Here is a 23808-nt window from a genome sequence, read left to right as displayed (position 1 = left end):
AAGAATGAAGTTTTTTTTCTGTCTTGTCAAGACATACATTTGTACTTCAATTTACAATTGTTACACGCATTTTTAAATTCTTATTGACTTCAAAATAAGTCTACCATCTATTCGGATAATAAATACTTCGGGCATTGCGGCCCTAGAAGAACAGGCGTTTAAAATCAGCAGGACTATATGTATTTTTAAAGGAATATATAATTATATATTAACAGTAAAATAGTGTGGAGACTAAGCATTCTCTAAACGTGCTTTCCATGAAGCCATTTATAGTATAGTAATCTGTAGCACACAAACGTTACTAATTTTTTTTTTTAAATCTAGCTATTGAAATTTTCTGTACATTATCTAGGATCTTCTTGTAAAAGCCAATAGAAAGGGTCATAAGCTCGATGAAAGCGGATCTAAGACATACAAATTACATTTTTTCTTTTTGTATATACTTGTGATATAAGTCCAGGGAAAACAGGTAAAGATTTTGTGGATAAACAATTAATTTTCATTAACGTGTTTATTATTTTAATTTTTGAATTAAATAGTTTTGCTTAATATAAATATCATAAGGCTGATAACACATTATACGAAATGCAAAGAAATAATAAAATTTCGATTTTAAAAAACATAAGAATCGCTAAAAGTCGACAATAATAAAAAAATGACTCGTCCAGTTTACTGTTATCGTAGTTACTCTGTTTTAACAGTTCATCAACGTTCAGTGACATCGACTTTGCAGTTTATACTTAACGTAACCGTGATGGATAGTCTCTATTCAAAATCACTCAAGGCACAAAAATGCCGACGCCCTTGTAAGCTAAGCTTGCCGCCTTCTGAGTCGCGAAATTGAAAGTGTGCTGTGTCACTACAAATTGCGGGGTGTGACGCAAGCCGTGGCGACCCGAGGGCAAACAGCCCGCACTTTCACCCGACTCCGTCCGTCATATTAAACTAAGCAACTTTCATAATACACGAAAAAGGTTTCTTCTATTCATAAATAATCATTCCAATTTTTCCATTAAAATATGAATATCATAATCAATATTAAACAAATCATTAATGTTCACTATTAAAAATAACGACTTAGTGGGCAACAACACATGAATTATTCATGAACACGATATTTTTCTTTCGGGCACAAAACATTGTTTATAAGTTATAATCTATTCAAAATACAAAAAGCAGAAATATCCGAAAACGTAAATTAAAATTTTATCACTCTTTGTTATAACCTTGAAAAATGTCGTGCTATGCTATTACAATAAAAGCTAAGTATATTTGAAAATGTGTTTAAAAAAATAAACACATATGACCAATTGTTGCCAGCCGTTTATTGTCAATGAATCATTTGCAAACAATGGGATGTAGCGGAAATGTAATATATTGTTCTTACAGTCATACTTTCACCGTTATAATGTTGCTATCGTTTATTTGCTATCACAAGTTTAAAATATATGCGTGTTTCATGTATTTACGTCTAGATTGTGTGTAGAAGATTGTGGTCATTCTGAAGAAATTAATCATATGCAATTCATCTAACATTTACGTTGAAAGATGTGGTAAGAAAACCGGTCTTATTGAATCGTATCTACAGAAGAGACCTATGTTCGACAGTGGATGAACAACGGCTTACATGGAGATAATGACGATGATTTTGGCAACTGGCAGAGAGACGTTCTGAAAATTTTTAAAAAAATGTGCTAGTTAAGAAATCGTGTACTTCTTGACGTATGTAAGAAAATATGTAAATTAATAATTTTATACCGTCTCTATCAAATTAAAGACATGTAGCTTCTGAATAAATACACTAATAAGAAACTGCAAAAGATAAACATGCCTATTAAACACTGTATTTTTTAATATTAAACACTGCACTATAATATAAAGGTATATTCGTCGATGAATTGATATGTAAACCTGATTATTTGTGATACGATGATAAACTGTTGAGCGGTAGAACTATAACGTTAAAAACTAATTGGTTATCATGTGTATATGTATACCTCAAACTTTGATCATTTTTAATAAATTGGTATCAAAGGATAATAAAAGTGACATTAATATTGTATAAATTACATATCATTCAAATATAAGAGACCTTTACACTTACTCATCACGATATATTTGGAACCACTAAGCTTTGAGGCTTGAAATTGAGAAAAATGTTTTTTTATCTTATTACAAGTCAACTAAGAATGATTTACTTGAAATTTTATCCCTAAAGAGTTGAGGGAATGTTTATTAAAATACAGAACTGTTACAGTTTGTTACAGCTGTAAAACTTGATCAGAATATTTTTTGCAGATTAAAAAATACTTACAATCAACTAAATTACACCAACAACTAGTAAAACTATAAATAAAATAACGCTTGATTTAAGGTATTTTTTATTTATACATTTAGTGTACTTTACTTGTAACTGTGGATAGCTGTTAGTTTGCAGGAATAATTGAACAAGGTGAACATTAAGATATACAGTTGAACCGATTAATAGTTGAAGTTATTCTGACAATGACCAATTTAAGACAGAAGTTAGTTAGAGCGTAGGCAAGGCGAGCTGTTCACAGGCGGTGTTTGCGTGGCGTGGCAGACATAAGTTTCAATCTGCGTTTCCTGCACCACTGACGTCTCAATTGCTGCTCTTTTGTAATCAACAATTTGTGCCGGCACTCGGAGAAAAGCTTCCGTCGTCGCGCTCATTCAATAACAACGAGATCGAATTCCAGGCTATTTTAGCCGCTGCGTCACGGTTACCAAATCGCACGATACAACTATCTGACCATGAACGTTTTTTTACAGAAATTTGGCAAAAAGTGTTACGTTAAAAGTTTAACATGATTTACAATGTTTTATTTACAAAAAAGTAAGACACGTTTCGAGAACTCAGTTTACGTAAGGTCAATCTCAAATTATATCTTACACCTCGCACCGTAACAGCAAGAAATTGGTACCTTTTTCTTTATTCAGTAAGGTAATAGTGAAAATACGATCTCGTATTGTGTAATCACATACGTATAGTGCATTACTTTAGTATCACTCTGTGCTATTACTATTTCATGTTTACCAATCTATAGTTCGACGAGGATGATAACGATGGTGTTAAATTTTTATACATTAATTATTTTATCTATTTGTTTACAATTTATACCCCATAAAAGTACACAGAGTAGGCACAATTTATGCAGCGGTGGTACAGAGTACATATTAAAAAAAAATACCACAGACTATAGTTATTAGTTTAGATAAAACATATACACATACACGTATTACAAATATTTAAAAACAATGACGATATGAAACAAATTCAGGAGTATTTCAAGTTTATTGCGGACAAATCAGCTATGTATTGAAAGTTATACATCTATATTCAATCACCCTGTTTATGGCTACTTATAGATGAAATTTGTAATACACTAATAGTTATAAATCCATGTTTATATCGTACGGTTCGATTTTAGGGGCCGAGGGAGTGACTACTTTTTCCTTTTTTGTAAAAAGTGGTAATGATTGTGCGCGTATGTCCTAAGATTTAAAATATTAAATAATTAGATGTGTTATTAATATAATCTGTTATAAAATAGGGCATTAAACTATTTTAATATATTTCAATATTACTTGCAACTAAATAGTGGAAGTGAAAGTCCTACTACATGCGAGTAAGTGACGAACAATACCGCTGTTCAAACTGTAATTAGTGTTTGGCAACGAGTCAAAATTGAAACTACATTCATAACGAGCCCATTTAATAACAGCCTTCTTTCTATTGTTTTTTCAAAGTATAATTATACAATGATGCCATGGATGATAGGCGAAGATATTTTTGTACATTAAAAGAGCATTAATATTTACGTTACACTTTACAGGACTTGATATAAGTGTCTGTTACAATGGCATACTAAATAATTATAATCAAGAAAGTGAAATGGAATATTTCCGTAATTTATTATTGTTTTTCATTCGTTGAGCTGATTGTTTTCAAATAAAAGTCAATCACTTTTGAACTCAATTACATATTTTAACTGACAATTATAAATGTCACGGTTATCGAGAACAAAGTCGGGTGATAGATCACGCTACACTGATAGATTGGTCACATGTACGCACTACACGCACTGTGATCGAACAAAAAAATATAACACGTTCTTCCCTTTATAGACAAACGTAAAAGTAAATCGAAAAATCATTTATTTAACCAAAATGAGAAAAATAAAGTATCACAAGCAAATCGGTATTGAAAATCAAATTATGGTCCAATTCCGATTGCGTCCATTTTAAAATAAGGTCAACGAAATCAATACGGAAACTCATTTTCAAAAATATCTCATTTAAAAAGTTTAAACACGCGAAAAGTTATAACGTCATATTACGAACCAATTTAATTTTAATTGTACCTAAATTAACTTGTATTAGTAACTTTTTTTAGGGATTAACGCTGGTTTCCCGTCGACATAGTTTCACAGAGTACGTGATAGCAAAGTTTAAAAAGCACTTCGCCAAACGACCAAGCTAGAAAGCTCCGTCTTCATTTTCTGCTCTGACAAACAACGTTACATGCTCCAGTCAAAGAGGACTGCCCACTATTTCTGGCGCTTAGACGAATACTCCGTTGTATAGACTAGAGAGGTACTCAGCAAGGGCTGTCATACGAAACAGTTGAAGGGTTGAACCACGACTCGCTAAAAACGAATGCTTTATTCATAACTAGCTATCCCCTGCCCGCTTCGCAAACATGAAGACTGCCCAAAGGGGACTGGGCAAAAGGAATATTCCTACCAAAATTTCATGCCTCTAAGCATTCTGGTTCCAGAGATATCGCCTTGAGTCAGTACATATAAGGAAATCTCTATAGATAAATCACTAGAGATTCAGATGTCTATGTAATTATGTGGTGAAAATTATATAGTGAAGAATTAAAAATTACACCGAATTAAAACTAAAACTTTTAAAAATAATTTACAATGAATGATCTACTTTAAAAAAGCGGACTTGATGTTTAATAAAGGGAATCCCTTTTAGAGTTCCAATGGCAATGACCCCGTAGTAACAGTGTTGGAGGATTTATAGGAATGCTTAGAACCGGTCCATACTTCCGATGGCGGACGCCTTCGCATCGGTGGTCGCTATATGCGTCATTTATAAACCTCACAAACATCCGTTGGCCAACATAGTTTTATACACAAAATGTTTTATTTCGTTATTGTGTTGCTATATGTATTTCAACACACAAGCTATCAATTAATTTTCAATGAATAAATTATTTTAGGCGTATAGACGGTATAAAATCGTGTGTTATTTTTGAATTGCTTTAACATGCTCTGCAAGCGATACTAAATGTTCAATAGCGGATGGTGTCGATTGTGGATTATTTCGGTCGCGGGAAGTATACACCGGACGGTCGAACAGCGAGCCGCCTGGCGCTGCTGCGCTCGTAAGGAAACGTAATATGGCCGACAGTGTTTATTTTCAACTTTCCGCGAATAGGTGCAATTATTGTTTACTTTAACAAATTGAACTTATTTCTAACAGTTTACATTACACATAGTTAATGTAAACTGTATCTAAAGTTTTCACACAACCTCCACATGTTCTCGATTCAATATCACGAATAAAATTATTTGGATTGTTAAAAATTTGTTATAATTTAAAATAAGAACATAAAGTTTAATATTTATCAGATATTACAAAACGTTGCAACTACTTTTTTAGTTTATTTATTATACCAAATGTAATTCGTATCTTTAAGAAACAAGTAATTAGAAAGATTTCACTATACCAACGTTTTGTTTATTTAAAATTTCGACGCCATTTATCACTCATTGTAATTTCAAATTCGATCTGCTCTTAAATAAATTACACAATAATCTAGGTTGCATTTATCAAATATCGTAAAATAAAACATTTATTTTCATAAAAATGTTATCAGTGATTTTATATTTCTATATTCCTCGCTTGTTTTATTTAAAGAATATTTTAAAATTCACAAACTGCAGTAATAATTAGAATTGATAAAAATTACTTTCAATTGGTATAAATCGATTTGACATTAACAATAGGACTACCCATTAATACGGGTGTCAACACGGAGCTCACAAGGAAACTGTGATAGGTAATCAAATAATTTAAGCTAAACTGCATCTGTCCTAGCCTCTGCGATGGTATGATCGAGGCGGATATCATGCGTCAGCAGTGTTACTTAAACTTATTATCTTTATCACTCATCCGTTGACAACTTATATATTTTTAAACTTTGTTATGTGGTCACTATTAAAACTTATGTTCTGAGAGAGGTAATATTATAATCATATCCTTTCGTTATAATATAATTCATATTTACATTATTAGATAGTTTCACCACCATTTTTGCCCGCTTTCAAATAATTTCGAATCATTACAAAATGTATGCCAGTCGTGAACTGAACTTGCTATAACAACCCGAATTTCTCCTTAATTAAAATTAAACTAAATTTCAGTATATAAAAACAACATTAACTTTTTTATATATTTCTGTTAATCAAAATACGCACACCCTTGGTATCAATGCATGTCTGCCAGTGCAGTAGTAATTTTGCTATGCCCTTCTTTGCAATGCTTCTAACTTCTTTAAATTAGCAATAAGAGAGATATCGAACTTTTTCTTGGTGACTTACAAACATGATAATAATTTATAATTAATAAAAAGTATCCATTTTTCATCGCTAGTGAAAATGCAGTTCAAAATCTCTTTAATTCTCTTATTCAGAATTAGTCTCAATGTCAAAACACAGTATACATTAACACGTTCGTCGCGCGGACGTTCATCCATTTCCTACAGCACCTACTTATCAAGTATTTTTGACTTGTCAATTTGACGCAAATAAATCGATGTTCTGTTTGAACCTAACATTGAAAGCTGCCGTTAACTAAGCGGAAGATTGAAGTTGTCAGCTTCCAAATAACCTTTAGGTCATCGTTGTTGACTTTAATTGGTAGGCGAGGTCGAGATTCGTTTTTCGAATCAAAATTTCCAACTTAGAAATATTCAAACCAATAATATGCTAGGTGTTCTTTGTAATGTTCACTCCATACACGTTGTTAATGTTGCGCGCCGTCTGTACCGCATTGGTACCGCGACGGAATTCATGTTCTATAATTACGGATGAAAAAAATTCAAATACAGAATGAAACATTAAATAACAACCAAATGCCTAAATTTAAAAAAAAGATTCCTTATGTACAAAAGAATATTTATTAAATTTAGAATTGAGCAATTTCAAATAGTTATAGTTCTATTATTTTTAACAGATAAAAATAACAATTCGACATTTTCATTTTTTTTTGTTTCGAACATGTAATGATGATATATAATTTTTTTTTCAAAGACGAAATAACTCTTGTAACCAAATATATATTTGTACAAAAATAATCATATTGATGATCGAATTCGAAAATCGAAAAGTGATCATTACATTGTAGCTGTAGACTGACAAGGCGTATTTCCGCCGACATTAATAAGTTCATACGTAACAACAAATATAGAACATTACCTAAACGGTACATTTTTCCTTAACATACAGAGCTTTCAATAACCACATAGATATGTATAAACAAAATTATTTTTTTTCTTTTCGCTTTACCGGCTCTAGTCTCACGTACGTACACTTTAACATGAAAGAGATTAGCCATTCTATTTAAAACTAATATTCATGGATTATTTAGAATCTTTCCAGAACGTTTACTTCACGGATGTTAGCAACGAGCTAAACGGGGAAAGTAAACAATATTCCTGGTGAGCGAAGTGGCCGACCGTTTGCGTACTAGCTAACGCATTCAGAATTTACACTAGTTTATTTGGTTAATCCCTAACAAGAAAGATGTTTTGGTTTAAAGTGAAAAAAATATTAAATACTAATCTGTCAGTCTGTGACTATTCAAAACTAACAGTTAATCTATTCAAACTAAAGAAAGAATAACTTTCATTATTTATTTTGTTTAATGGCAAGTCTTATTTTTAGCTACAAAATGTGCTATAGACAAACAATGAGAACTACTGATAAAAACATAAAAATAAACTTTATTTGCATACAATCAACGTGGTTACGCTTTTTTAAACGGGTGATTTCAAATATAAAGTAAAAATAATTTTAAAGGTTACTTTCACTGACAGTCAAAAAGACTCCGACATGTGTAGTATTGATACATGCGTTACTATTTTTAAATAGTATGTACTTGCACCTATACTCTCTAGGTCTTGGCAAGTTCAACGAGCCATGGAGAGGGCTATGCTTTAGATTTTTCTGCGAGGTCGAATCAGAAATTAGGAGATTCGTAGAAGAACGAAAGTAATCGACATAGCCCAGCGAACTAGCAAGCTAAAGTGGCGGTGGACAGCTTTTATACCGTGCAAAACAGATGGCCGTTGGAGCTCTAAGATTCTGAAGTAGAAACCAGAACCAAACACAGAGTCCTGGCATTAATCGGTGTAACATAACTTCTGCGCATACGCATTTATCAGCGGGCTGGCGGCCGCGCACTTTGTTGCACGACTACCACTGCATGTGCGGAAGTGGCTAAATATTGGTCCTTTTCTTACTTAGGATGGACTTCTGCTAGGAAACGCCTTACTTACTTACCGCATTAGTGGTACACGCAATGTACATATCTAGTCATATATAATCCAATGTACAATCCTTGTGTTTTTTCCATTTAAATTAAAATTACAAAAGAAACGCCCCGCTTTGATACATAATTCATCAAAGCGTGCGATCTATATATAAATTCAAAGTTAGCAATTCTGTCGATCCCGTAACTTTTTCGTGATTGATCCATCTATATATCGAAAATTACTTCAACATTTATATTCTAGTTTTTGCTTATTTATAGGTAGGTAGAAAATAGTTCCAAAATTTTTATTTGTTTGTTGTTATATATTTTCCAGAATTGATATGCTAAAAATTTTTTACATTTTTCAACAAATAAACAAATATTGTGTTACATTATTATTTTTCCCTAAATTTGTGAGAAGTATTTCTTACGCTTTTGACGGGTATAATCATCATAATACAGATAAATACATTAACATGCCGGCAAGTGAATTCGAAATCTTCCACAATTTGGAGACGGTGTGTTATCATTTATCACAATAATATTTCATCTCGTCTAAGTTGCCTCAGTGTTGTGTGGAATAACCTTACATATCAGTGTAAACAGGTCTTACCAATTTGTCACAAGTTTAAGACATTGTAAGACTTAATTTAACTTTTATATTTGCGAGTTTAGTTTAGTATTTGTGAGTTTAGTAGTTATATAAACGCCACTGCAGCGTACATCGATAATAATGTGAGAATCTTTGGGTTGGCCATCCATTGTTAACGTGTGAATAATTTTTGCAAGATAAAGCTATAATCTTTTGCTTATGTTTTAGCAACAATCTAACTCCGACATGTGTAGTATCACAAAAAATCCCTATATGTGTACGCAATATGTGTACGTGAGAAATTGCATTTTGTATCTCCAAAGCCACTTTTGTTCTTTTTTTAAAAATAATCCCACGACCGCGCGACTTATTTAACGTTGTTTTCTCACACTCAATACCTGAGATCGATTGTAATCGTACAGTTCCTCGGAGGAAACGGAAGTCGAATGAATGATTACAATTGTCTTTGGTTAGAGGTTATTCCTTTACTCATAAAATTGAAACTGAATCTCAAAATATTCTGATACAACCGATTGCATAATTGCATTCGTTTGAATTTTATAATATTTTTATAATATATTAGGAATTTTAGAAGACAAAATAAAAAAATTACAATAAACGAAATATTTTATTTTAATTTTATCTTTCAGTTCTCCATTAATTTTAAGCGTTATTTATCTTATAATATTTAATGCCATATCTGAAATTCGCACAATTTTAATAACAATATTTCGTTTTTAGTATTAAAAATTTAACAACGGATTCTTTTATTAAGTCAAAGAGGCGACAAGGATCCGGTCAGGAGAGGTCAATGCGATTTAATTGTCATGATAAGAGGCCGCGTTTCGCGTGGGAGATAATCAACGGTGCATGACGTCGTGTAAAGATAATTCCAACGTCTTGTGCACGTCCTGACTACACCGCACCCCTTGCTACCTCAGCAATGAACTTTTTAAAGAATAATATAAACGAACCGAATAAAGAATACTCTAATTTTAAATTGTAAAAATAATAATTTTAAATCTCAATCGTGTATTATAACATTTCCAGGCCAAATACGAGAAATGTTATCGAAATTCAGGAATGTTTAAAAAATAGCTAGTGGTAATTTAAAAAAACTGTGTGGACATATCGTAGTTGTAAAATCCCCCGACAATGGTAGAGTACTTTTATAAAGACAAAAAAGCCTGGAACAAATGAGCTGTGAATGAAGATACAACAACAATAGTCAACATTCGTTGTTACGTAATTCTGCACCGCTAAAAAGCAGCCACTATTTTTTTTAACATCCCTTGCAGTGTTCTCGTTTTGCGATGTCGCGCACGCTGTCTTCGTACTAAAATATTACGCTTTGTCAGCATAAAGTGTAGCGAAAGATTTTCGGGTACTATTTAACGAAAGGATGAATTCTGTGCATGGAGATACGGGTGCAAAGTGCTTGTGGAAATTTGTCGCGTTATTTCCGAGTGAGTATGATTGTAATGGCTTATTGCTCGGTGTTGAGCGGCAATGGACACGGGTCACCGCGGCTCAATGAGCCACTTCCTGCGCGCTCGCCGAACAAGGACGTAGCAGCTGACTTCGGCGTGTACCTTGCTATTTTCCACTATTATCTCCTGCTCCATAAAGATCAACCCACTACCATTTAGCTCGCTCGTCTTCTATGCTATTTCAACCGACGCATATGATTATATTCCATATTAAACTCACTCAATTGAGGACACAAGATGATGTAACTAAGAACATTTTGTCTTTATGTATTAGCTTATAATGTTTTATACACATGATAGGATTCATGTTATAATTTAGCATTTTTAATATAATTTTTTCACACCCAAAAATCATACAATTCATTACACGGCATGCATCTAAGATATCAGTGAATATATCCGTTAATCTTATGCAAGAACTTTCAATTTAATTTTACTAATACATCAACGGGCATTTCATATTTAATTAGTGAATTATAAATGTGATTAGTATATAATGATAATTAAATAAGTTATCTATATTTTAAATGAACAGGACCCTGGCATAACAATTTTGTAATTTTCATTCATCATAGGTCTCAATATAATCCAAGATCCATAAATTTCGTCATAGCACTTACCCTCATAAAATTTCATTTATGAAACCATGAAGTGCATTCGTTTATCTCGGCAACTTGCACTACATTAATATGGTCCATTACCACACGGAATACGTTCCGGTGTTTATTGAAATCGTAACAGGAATTAATTGCGTGTATAATTGATTGTTACGGTCGGGAGCAAGCGTATGAAGGGATATGGGACGTAGTTGTCGAGAGAGACCCCAGTATAACCTAGGACAGGATGAAAACCAATTACCTACTCTAACCCTTAAATATTTAGCCATAACATACTAAAATTGAACAATTACAGGTAAATGTAAACACTGTTTACTTTTGTGAATTCAATTTGCGACAGTTGTGTGAAACATACTCATGCTTAAACAGCACAAGACGAATAAACTACATAAATGTATTTCATGTGATATATGAATGATGATATTTCAAGGGACGATCTGGTACATATCACCACCGATTTTTTTACATAGACGCGAAGTGACCGGGATCTCTGAAAACAGGTACAATGTACAAATTAGTAATGTGCAGTAAATGGTATCATTACAGGGAGACCTTCTGTAGAAGCCCTGGCCTAGACCGTTACGTAGTACTTTAATTACTAGATTAGGAGGCCGACAAGCTCTCATATCGCTCGAGCGGACGTTCCATGGAGTCACCAGGCACAAAGTTCCCTGTGAGAGGGTCTCGGCTTCGGCTGTCACTCGCTACCCGTTTAGTATTCCAACTCAAGAACACCCAGGAATGTTGAACTACTACTTGGTCGAGTACTATTCACTACCACTTCGGTAAGTGTTAGCGCTGCGAGATGAAATGGCGGAAGAAGTTCGGAGATTTCTATTCCAACAGTCAGAGCAACTGCGTGTTGCCTGCGTGATTTCGTAAAGGAAAAATTTGATGGCAATAATATCGAACTAATGAAAATAATTATTTTTAACATTGTCTTTGCTGATTGATAATTTATTAATACACATAGTTGCGACATACAGCTCTACTCGCTAACTTATGAAAAACGGGTTAACAAGTTTCCGACACAAATTAGGACCCAAGAGTTTAACGAAATTTCTTTTTTAGCGAGCTAGCTTGCTAACCCTAGAGAGGAGCGGCTGACCTCGTACCAATTACACGCCCATTAGCGTGGCAAGCACAATACATTGTTCAGATGTCCAACGCGAGGATGCCGTGCTCCATTTCCTTTTAAATCATCACTGTCAACAAGTTAAACTTTATGTACGATACCAGTACAGTACATCATAAATAAGTGTCCTGTAATTGACTTAAATACTGCCATTTCGAGCGATAAATATTGGCTGTTTAATAATATAGTAATGCTCAGTCTTTCTGGGGGAACACCTATGAACACCACTAGGAAATTATTTCCCCACAAATGTGGTGATGTGTATTGATTTTTTATTTTTTTATAGGTCGGTCGCCGAAATATACACTACATACGTTTCGTCACTCATAAGAAACGTCTTGAAATTTCTTTTGATAAGTCCGCAAAATTTAGAATTTTTTCCTTAGATAAACTTCCCTTAAATTCTTCTCTTCCTTTCTCTTCTTTCCTCTCTAAAATTTTGATTAATCTAATCATTTTCATTATTGCACATGACTCCAAAATCTATGTCTTATCAAAAGTGTCAAACTATTTAAACGATACTGATAATTTGACGGAAATATAAAATTCACTATCAGAAAACCCTTTGAGCGTAACGTTTTAATAACTAATGACTTCGTTTCTGAATTTAAATGACTGCTCGCGTTTTACTCTCATCTTATTACAGAGATAAGGTATTAATTGGACCTTTGTAAGAATGTAATGAAAAATGGCGGGCTTTGCCTTATCTGTGCAGTGTGCGAAGAAGGCGAAGCTCTCGGAGTGAAACGTCGCTCGGTGTCGTTAGCAAAGCTTCATCTAGCCGATATCTCACTCTACCCTCACTTACCGACCGAAGATAACAATTTTCAACTTATCAAAGTGATACTGTACTTTATAATATTCAAAGAATTTAGGGATTATTCAAAAACCCGTGTTAATTTTTTTTATAATAAATTTACCGATGACGCGTGATAAGTCTAAAATTAATTACATAAAAATTAAATATCTTATTATGTTTTGGCATGGACTATAAACAGAAATTATAAAAGCAATTTTTGAAACCATTAAATAAGAACATGCTTAAAAATATTTACAAATCAATCTCAGTACTTCAATGTTATGAATGGCTGATACTTTTTTACACGAATAAATAATTTAAATTTTTCTATGGCAAAACGCCAAATACCCGCACCTTTCTCGCCCCAGTTCTGTACAAGAGTAGAAGATAGCGCCGTCGTCTTACGTTGAAATATATTGTCTCTCAGACTTGTAGCGCTACGTACCGCGCCGCCTCTGATATGCAAATGGGCTCCGGCGAGATCGTAAACCGTTCCATATCAGATAACGTAATTCGGAGCAAGAATACACCAACTTCATGTAATTTCGGTGATACATCTCGCCTAAAAGTTATAACCTTTTATAAAATATGTATACAACAAATTTGGAAAAAAAGGTTCTCACTTTTATTTACAATTTTTTCATATACCAATAACATTATTTGTTATATTACTTTTCTTAACGCTTATGGTTTACTACAGTGATACTACACAGATAGTCTAGCGAGCCACCATTCGGGCTAAGCCAAGATTATGAAATCTACTACGCGGTTATTTATACATAAAATTAAAATTACTGACTTAATGTTCAGTTTAACGATACGGCAAAAAGTCTATAATTTGATTAAAGTTTGTATTAGATATGAAAACCACACTTTCCAGTTAGGCAACAGGATGATGTCTCACTTCCATGTGCGTTGTAAGAAACGTTTCCGATGAACGTTTTGGGTGTCCTAATGGCTTAAATGGTTTAGTGAGAGATGGCTCATGTTAGAAGTGACTAGACTCAAAGGCTCCCACGAGAATACCACAGCCTGGACTGTCACCCGTTGATTATACACGTTTAGCATTCCGACTCATGGACCGTACCTCGACTTGGTAGATTGCTGTTACCTACCCAAAAAATGACCAACCAGTGAGACGCGTGGCCTATGTGAAAATATACTATATGTATAATATTATATACATAACTAAGCGTCATAATTTTTTTCACATAGCACGCTATATGTAATCAAAGTTGGCCGTGATTGAATAGAAAACAAAATAAGAGTTCCTCGTGTGATTCTTTACGGTAAATTTCTATACAACTTAACGTAGACAGATGCGATAAACAAATGTTGGCGTTAACCCACGGGACGGACGGCGTGCCAGCTACCTGCTCCGCCTATCAAACATCTTGGGCCTCTTTTTGCTTATCTTTTGTAATATATTATTCACAAGAAAGAGGAAAGAAACGTCACCAAAAATACTTTGTTTCTTGTTAAATTGTGGCTACACTTACAGTTGAATCTTTCTTATAAACTCGTATTACGACTAAACGGTGTCTATAAAGTGTTATTGCTACATAAACTATTATTTTAAGAGTTAAGAATATTAACTTATCGAAGTACTAAAATACGTACAAGTTCGTCAAAATATCTTAATATACCAGCCAGTCCATATTATACACTTCACTTCTGTGTGATATTCCTTGTCTGCCAGTCCTTTGATAAGGATTTTACTTAAGCTCGAATACTTCGGTCTTTGTAGTCTAGGTATAAATGTAATAAATGCATTTACAAGAAATATATAATCTTAATTAACGTTATTATATTTAATCGATATTATACGGCATCAAATCTAATGACCGATATAAAATAATTACAAAAATATGGTAAAGGATAACCTCTTTAGTATTTAAAAATTACTCTAAACTTTAAAATTGTTCATTTAATTAGACTAGCCATATCACACAATTTAGTTATGGCACTATTATAAATAATATGGCGCTAATAGAGAGATTAATTATGGTCAAATTTTTGTGACGACAGAATAAGACCAATCTTTATGTAACTCTGAATAATTAATCTTAATTATTATTATTGTGAATCTAATTATTGGGCATCTATCGACTGACATGAATAAAATAAAAATATAAAAGTATTATATTTCCTGTTTTCACGATATAACTTGAGAACATACTTAACGATTTCATTCTTCCTTTTTTATAAGTTTCCTATTATTTTGTTTTTATGGCAAAATGCACTTTCCAAAGCGGTTTGCATTTGCCATGTCATTAAAAAAACCGGAAGGGCTTTTGTTAAATATTTGTGGCATCGATCTTGAAAATTCATATTTTTCACATGGCCGGTGTCACTTGTTCCCGTTCTGGAAGAGCACTAATATTATATATGCACTAAAAATATAACTAACAATGTTGGTTATCAAAAAACGTGCAATAAACAATTGGTTTTTTAAATACCTATTTCGGTATTTTATTGGTATTTTATTGGTTGTACATAGCTAAGACAGGTCAGTTGTCTGTCCGATCAGCCAGTACTTATATGATACGGTAATAAAAGTTAAACACACAATTTCTACAAACTATATGTTTACTTCTCATGTGTATTACTGAATATAAAGAAAACATAACTTTTCGCTGTTATATAATTGTTTGGTACTAAGAGCTTAAAAGACTATCAATGAATACAAGTTTTTAAATATGGATGGCATGGTAAAAAAAAGTTTTTCGTGATATTGCAATTTATTGTTGCTTCGCTCTTTTATTACTTCTTCATTACTTTTCGTAATTAAAATTTAACGTATGTATGTAAATAAAAGCTCCAAATACAAATACATAAAAGTGTAGATTTTCTTATTGAAAATATCGTTTGTCTTAGTTTCTTCATACATAAAATCTATCTCTAGCTCTGTTATTACCCTTCCCAATCGACAAAGTACATTTCTATTTTATGGCCCCTCATTTAAAAGCGTCAACACAAAACAAAAAACGACGTAAAACTGGCAACGCTTATAACGTGAGGTGAGCGTGGCAACGACGCGCGCGCATGTTATGAAAGAGATAGAAAAGCTAGTCGAGCAAGTTTGTAGGGCGCCCCGCACCTCGCAGCTGCCCCGCTCGCTAGTGCCGCCGCCGACGTCGGCTGTGTTGCATGTGTATTGACTTGTGGTGTTGACCGCGCGGCTTTTAGTACGGCGTCCACTGTAAACATTGCACCGCATAAAACAAACTGTTACGTTACACTCTCCTACTTCTCAGAAACCGGTTACTTGGGAGATTTCTGTGTGACACGTTTTTGTTATGTGATTCTTGTGTGAACGTGTAAAATTCTTCATAACTACATCAAAAGTTTCTGTGTAATTATTATATAAATAGTGCTTTGAAAGTACGTGAATTAAAAGTGGAAGTTTTTTTGATTGGATTACTTTTTTAAAAAATCAACTTCGGTGAGTCTAATTTGGATTCTAAAATTATTGAACATAGTAGTGAAGCGTGAGCTCGCTTCTACAAAAAGTTGTATCGTGTAGGGGCGCGATGGAGTGTGCGGGTATTGTTGACACACCCACGCTTACCATCCGTTCTAATATTCTGGGATATTTACCCATGCCTCACTAACAAATTTTTCATTGCATCCCAACAAAATTTTATCCAATTAATACAAATAAATTTCTAATATTAACCCAAAGAAGTTTTTATAGAATATAGGTATAATTACCTTTTTAATTTTAAGAAGTTTAATTTATTGTAATAATATTACAAAAAGATGAATTTATAGCAATAGTAAAAAGACAATATCATGAAGTTTACTGTCCTGAAATGAAAACGGAAATTGTGGTTGCATTAGGAACACGGCAAGTAATTTGGTCGTGTCGCTCTTCGAGTTATCCAGCCAATACTGGTACCAAACACCCATTCAATTTAAATCTTAATTATTTTACTAAAATATTTTTTATTAATTCGGAAGTTATTGTTTTATTACAAATTGAAGCAGGATTAAACAAAGCTCAAGTTGTTTGAATTTAGAACTAGATGTATTATAAGTAATCATATTTAAATATATCAAACAGTTGAAATTGATAAATATTATTATATTAGAGTTATAAAGAATTAATAGTTTTGAACTTGAGACCAACATTAACAAATATTAAAATTTAGGTCCCATATGCGTACCTCGCATATCACATCGACGACTTGTGGCAACGACATCTAGTGGCAGTCATAAGTAACAAATCGTATATTTATTTATGGTCCTAGTTTACTAGTTAGTAGTTTAGTAGTTAACTAGTTTTTTAAACTACACAGATAATTAATTTGTAATCATTTACTGATAAGTTCAAATAACTATAAAAGTGAAAACAAAGTTGAAAAAATAACGTGTTCGTTACACTTTCCAAATATGTTCATACGCGTTGAAAATCATGGGTATAGTGCTTGGTTCCGGCATTTGGTTAGTCACATCGGGTTGAATATTATAAGACACGGCAAAAAACGACGACTGAGTTCAATTTTATACAGTGTTGTCTTAAAAACCCAGTTCTTCTCCTTCTTTATAAATATACAGAGTATTAAAAATTGTCCTAATTAAAAAATTATATTTCCGATATGGAAGATTTAATGCCAGATACTATAGTATATTTGACTTCTGCTAATAAATCTAATTAAATACTCTTTTAATAATTTAAACAACTTTTAGTTCATTCTTTTTAATAAAAAAAATAATATAATAATGCCGTATTAACGCCCACATTCAACTACTTTATGGTCAAAAATAATTGACTAATTACTACTTAAATAAATAAACAATTCGAATAATTTTTTGAGGTTTCTACCTGCACGCCAAATAGTGTATTTTTGTCACATCCGCACAAGCAGGCATGTAAACGTATATTCAATGGAATCAGAAATGCAATAATTAAATCTCAGACTTTTTCCTCTTAAATATATATATATTTTCCATATAACTCCACTTTTATTTTTGATTTGAAAATATTTTCTATGTTTAGCAAAAACTTTTACTCAATGTAAAAATATGAATCCGAACATCATATCTATGACAATAAAGTACGTTTTAATTTCAAGTAAACACATCCATTCTTGAAAGCTATTGAGTCTTCTTAAAATATCTTCAATGAACAATAAACGTAATTAAATAATGATATGTGCCTGCGAATGGATCTGTTTGACCATGTTATTGTTTATAAATAGTCTAAACAACATCGCGAGTTAGTAAACGAGGATCCGTTGAATGAATGACATTATCAACATCCTACGTAATTACGCATGCGTCACTATAACATAGTATATAGTTAATGGAAATGCCAGATGGACCAGAACGACAAATTACGAAACTGTACTTTTGCTTAACTAATTATTAATTACGTTATGCATTTTAAAAGTATCAGTTATTTTAATATTTATATAGGTTAGTAACAAAGTCACGTGATCTGGCCTCAAAACCAAACTAAATAATACAATAAAAAACAAAACGAATAATCCTATCGAAATGCCTAATTAAGTAATAATAAATATTACGATTTATTTTAAAGTTCTTTTACAAATTCATATTCTTAATATCTTTGTTGGAGTAGCCATTATACCTACTTTTAAATAGCAATTGATTATTTAAGTGGGTGAAATTTTTTTAACATAAATGGACCGGATAGCAAATCAACATTTACTATTTTTAAATGAAATTTATTAATTCTTAATGTATGTCAACCTTACACATAAGTAAACTAAAAAACTTTCAAAATAAAAATTTAAAATTGAAATCTCCGTACCCAAATTAAAGATAATGTCGGTGAATGTTTTGTAATTATCAATTTTAAAATAAAAGTATTCGACATTTGATTTGATGTTTTATAAGCACAATCGGTTTTAACTAGTCTATATACACATTAATGTACATATAGCATGCTGCGACAGTTTTGTAACTTGAACCAAAATTTAGAAAAGAAATATAACGAAAGATAAGTTGTTACACTTTTCTTATAATAAGACTGTCGTAATAATGAATTAATAACGAAATTTTTGCATTTATAGGATTTTTTCCACATAGACAACTGAAGTAAAATTTTTATGGTTCTTTCTACTTTCTACGAGGTATCTAAACAGAATCTTCATTTAACATAATTCTTGTAGATTAAAATCGTGGTTCACTGGAGCGTGCAATAAGATGCGAAGAAGTTTGCAAATCTTTAAAAGAAACCGAATTTATGTAATATCTTTGATCTTTAAGATTACTGCCATATATTTAATGTTGAAGAGTATTGTAATACTCGGATTGGAATGATCTGCATTCATTGAAAAGAAAATTAAAACGTTATTCCTGTCAAAATATCCAAATATAAAAACATAGCATTAGAGTGAAATATAAAACGTGTTGGCTTTTCGGAACTCTAACCTGGATTCATGTATATTACACATTACAACGATATCTTGTTGGTTATTTGATAAGGCTTATAAATTATTGTAGATTTTATGTTATCACTAGCATTGGCTTTGTCATATTAATGCTGAAGGCATGAGAATTATGTGAACCTAAAGATATATTTTTCGAGTTTTTGGGGGTAAGTCTTTTATTTGTAGGGGAGGCCGAGGCTTCGAATTCTGCCTCCAAAAAAAGAAGTACATACAGTCATCGTATCAAGGAAAATTAATCAACTAGCGAGACATACATTTGTATATCTGTGTGTTCGGAAGACGAAGAATACAACAAGAAGACACTTAGGTTTCAGTATATATTAATGGTATTATATATATTGAAACCTAAGTGCCACCTACTTAAAAACCTAACCAATATGGTGTATTAATATTTAAAATCTGATTAAATTTCGCATCTTGTCAATTCCATGTATCGTAAATGAAGCAAAAATTTAATTTTTGCAATATAAATAATATTAACCTTTTGTAAACATCGGTTTTAAAATACCTACATAGGAACACTTCTATAAAGACTACAAAACCGAACCCAATCGTCTGATAATACTGATTATTATAGATTATTACAATGATGTTATATAATAAAGCTATTTTGACTTGGATTGTTTGTCATAAATCCTACTCATTACTGTGTATAGTTGTTTTGTCATGTTTTCGGTTTTAGTACCCGGCGTATAAATGTTTCCTTAAAGATAAGTAGAAAATTAACAGTTTCATTGTGCAAAATCAATTAACATATATATATACATACTTATATGTATGACATAGCCTAACGAACTGCTAGTTGAGGTGGCAGTAGGCAGACTGCTGGGAACTTAAGTTTTTGGAATAGAGACCACGAACCAAGCGCTGCGTAAAATGTTCAACCAAAAGGTTGACAAACAATCTTGTAAAAGTCAGCTAAATGCCACTTCTAACTAGTTCTATTAAATATCTATGAGGAAAACAATGTCAAGCAGTCAATGGACGTAGACAAAATTATGATGATGATATAAACTTTTATTTGAAAACGCAACAAATTCTTTGACTTTGATATTCAGTGTAGAATTAAACACAACCGCCAACGTGTCAGTGAGCACGTACACGACGCGTGAGTAATAAATACATGATATTTACTATTTGGCAGTCTAGATGAGAATGATCGAAATAATCGTGTAAGCCTTATAATGATGTATTAAAGTATAATATTATTATAACTAACTTATTTATAGTTAACGATTCCATAATCGGAAAAGGTTTAAAGTTGATTTTAAAAGATGGTAGAGTAATAAATAACTAAACTATTGCTTTTTTCTCGTCGCCACTAAAAAAGATAAAGACATTGTTACTAAACAAGACAATTATTTAACTAAACAATATCTTTGAAAGGAGTTTAAACTACCATCCAACATGAAATAGGAAATTTATTTTGAGAGTTTCTATAGTACGAGTATATACTTTCGATCATCATTAGGTTTTTATATAACGTAAAAATAAATGAGTATTTCATCTATTTTCACGTCACAATGTGTCACATCATTTCACGGAGAATTTATCTAAAAAAATAAAACGATTCGAGTGGTACACATCAATTCGTTTTTTATACATTTCCACCACGTAAGTAGTTATCCTCTTACATTTTGGACATTTATGTGTCTAACATTTCACGCGTGACACCGCCCGAAGCGAGCTATAAATTATACCATGATATAGAAAATGCGACAAACTCTCTTTATCGTCTATTTCGTATGCTAACCACTTTCTTCTTTAGATAAATTTCGACATTCAAATTTGCCAAAAGTTATCTAAGCTTGGTAACAATACATTTTCAAAAAGATTTATTGTAGAATTTCATTTGTGATGTACATACATACATACAGATTAAATTATAATAAGTAAATATTTGTATTTATGTAACATTAAAAAAATCCCAAAAATAAGATAATATCATCCCTATTAGTTATATTGTATAAATGTTTAAATTAAATGAAAATATCGCAGATCGTGCAGTGGTAGCCTAGTAGTGAGAGACTGAGACTTAAGATCGTTGGTTGGCTTGATTCCCGAGATAAAATTTTATGTAATTCACACTTTGTGCATTAATTATGCAAGATTGTCACTGCTCACAAATACTTTCCAAAGAATGGGCAGCAGCGTCCTCTGCTACCATAATACCACACTGCGAACTTGACGATTACGCTATATCCTCCATAGACATCTTTGAGAGAAACCTAGGCCTCGTAGTGGGCGTCTATGGGCAGAAATGACGTCCTATTGACTAGCTATATAGTTACAAACTTATATTTTAGGACTCGTAAGACCGCGCTTTCACATAAATCACAAGAGCAATCTGTGTAGCGTTTCGTCTGTTAAGTGCGATATGGGCATTAATTCCAACGAACGGAATTGTTAATAAAATTCTTATTAAAATTTTTACTTCTTAATAGTTATTATGATAACAAGATATAGTCGATTTTATTAATATGCATAATATAAAATGTATAATTTCAGAGAAACCCAAACTAATGAATGAACTTTGAACAACATATTATTGAAAACGCTTTTGTTGAGCATTTTGGGAATAAAACGAATAACTATACCTGTTTCTACTAGTAAGACGACAACGTATACTTGTCTGCAAAATAGTTTCTTTCGTAAATTTATCTTATAAGTAAGTCATTAAAGTCAAAGCAATGTATATTATTATCCTACCTCTGATTATGACTTAGTATCTAATTTATATGCTCCGTTTTAATCTTTGCAAACATCCTTATCTTAACAAAATCTTCATTCAGTAAGAGTTTTAGACTTGATATTTTGTACGAGCATAATCGGAACCTTTTATCCGTGTTGTAAATCTCTTTGTAAAAACTAATTAACCTGAGGCGCTAGTATTGCATGGGGCACCTTAGTTTGACCTTTTCACCTTAACGTAAACAATTTTAAACATCCTTTTTGTAAGTAGTAGTATCCTTAAACACCTATCTAACGCTGAGCACAAAGTAATTTGTCGTACAAACGAGTATGTAGTCCACCCAAAATCAAAGGTACTAAAGCATTAGGTCCGTTTTACTACTCCAACCATTATTAAAGTTTAATGGTAGGTTTATCCGGCAAAACGTCAAAACGACTTTAATTTCTCAATTAAATTACCAATAAGTCGCCTACAAATTTACAATAGAACCGTTTGGAAGCGACCTCCAACCAACGTCCTCCAACGATATTAATACTTTGTTCGCCACCAGGAATGAATCTCCAGAACCTTGAAGTCCCGGCGACCGTCTGTTCTGAGTGCGATGTAATCTACCCGCTGCCACTTCAACTTTTGAATCCGCTATGACGGTTACTTTCATTTGTCTACAGACTAGTTCCGTTTCATTTGAAATTTAATCTCGAAAGAAAAATTCCGAGGATAGTCCTCGCCATGGCTCGTTGAGCGACTGTGAGGTTTTTTTCTATTGATCTCTGCTATCAGGAGCCACTCGTACTATCTTTGGGAAAGACAGAGTCGTTTATTTTCTTTATGGATGTGTTCACGCTCTTTTTAATATTTTTCCCTTCTTTCTACTTCTTTCATACCACAATTTTCTGTCTTTCTCTTCCGTTTTATTCGCCATATATCTACTCAGAACCCACGACATTCTAGACGACTGCGAGATTGCCAGGGAGTCTCGAAATAGGAGACCATGTATAACCTAGTAATAATCAAAAATTCCTATCAATTTTTAACAACCCTCTGGATATATCTAGACAAAAATATCGAAAAGTCTGGCACTACCGGGTTCCAATGTGTACGTAAGGGACAGGTGTTGTTAATTCCGTCTATTTCATACCAATACAATCAGGTTTTGCATTTTTTATTTCGATAATGCAGCTTTTTAACGTGATTGCTTTCGAATTGAGAGTACAGTAAAACACCACCTAAACGAAACAAAGAAAGGTCTACATTGAAATCCGCTCACTCGCGACATGCGGTATAATTTTTTGTTACTTAATTTTTACTAAAGTATTACAATATCTGTTATATTAAAAATATATACAGATATTTTCTATAAATCAACGTCAAAAATCGTAGAAAATAATTAAAATATTTGTCAAGTTTCTTTTTGATCTTTGTTATTTATTAAAGTAAATGAAACTGTATGTATCTCTCTATTACCATTACTACAAATTCTTACTATT

General features: G+C 32.5%; 1 protein-coding gene across 2 annotated transcripts in view; it reads left to right on the top strand.

Annotated features, from left to right (window-relative positions):
* LOC137926799 (semaphorin-1A-like) overlaps positions 1-23808 on the top strand; it is a 117468-nt gene that overhangs the window by 72243 nt on the left and 21417 nt on the right. The window contains exon 1 of one of the 2 annotated variants that reach the window (XM_068770500.1): positions 16343-16652. The exons of the other annotated variant lie outside the window; for it this stretch is intronic. The gene's annotated coding sequence lies outside the window, so the exon portion shown is untranslated. Of the gene's footprint in view, positions 1-16342; positions 16653-23808 lie in introns of those variants that run through there. 2 annotated transcript variants of the gene reach the window in all.

The sequence above is a fragment of the Battus philenor genome, unplaced genomic scaffold (assembly GCF_028537555.1).
Source record: "Battus philenor isolate CCGP_79_NKW_IND1 unplaced genomic scaffold, ilBatPhil1.0.hap1 SCAF_3, whole genome shotgun sequence".
Classification (NCBI taxonomy): domain Eukaryota; kingdom Metazoa; phylum Arthropoda; class Insecta; order Lepidoptera; family Papilionidae; genus Battus; species Battus philenor.
This window is presented reverse-complemented; position numbering and strand designations above follow the sequence as displayed.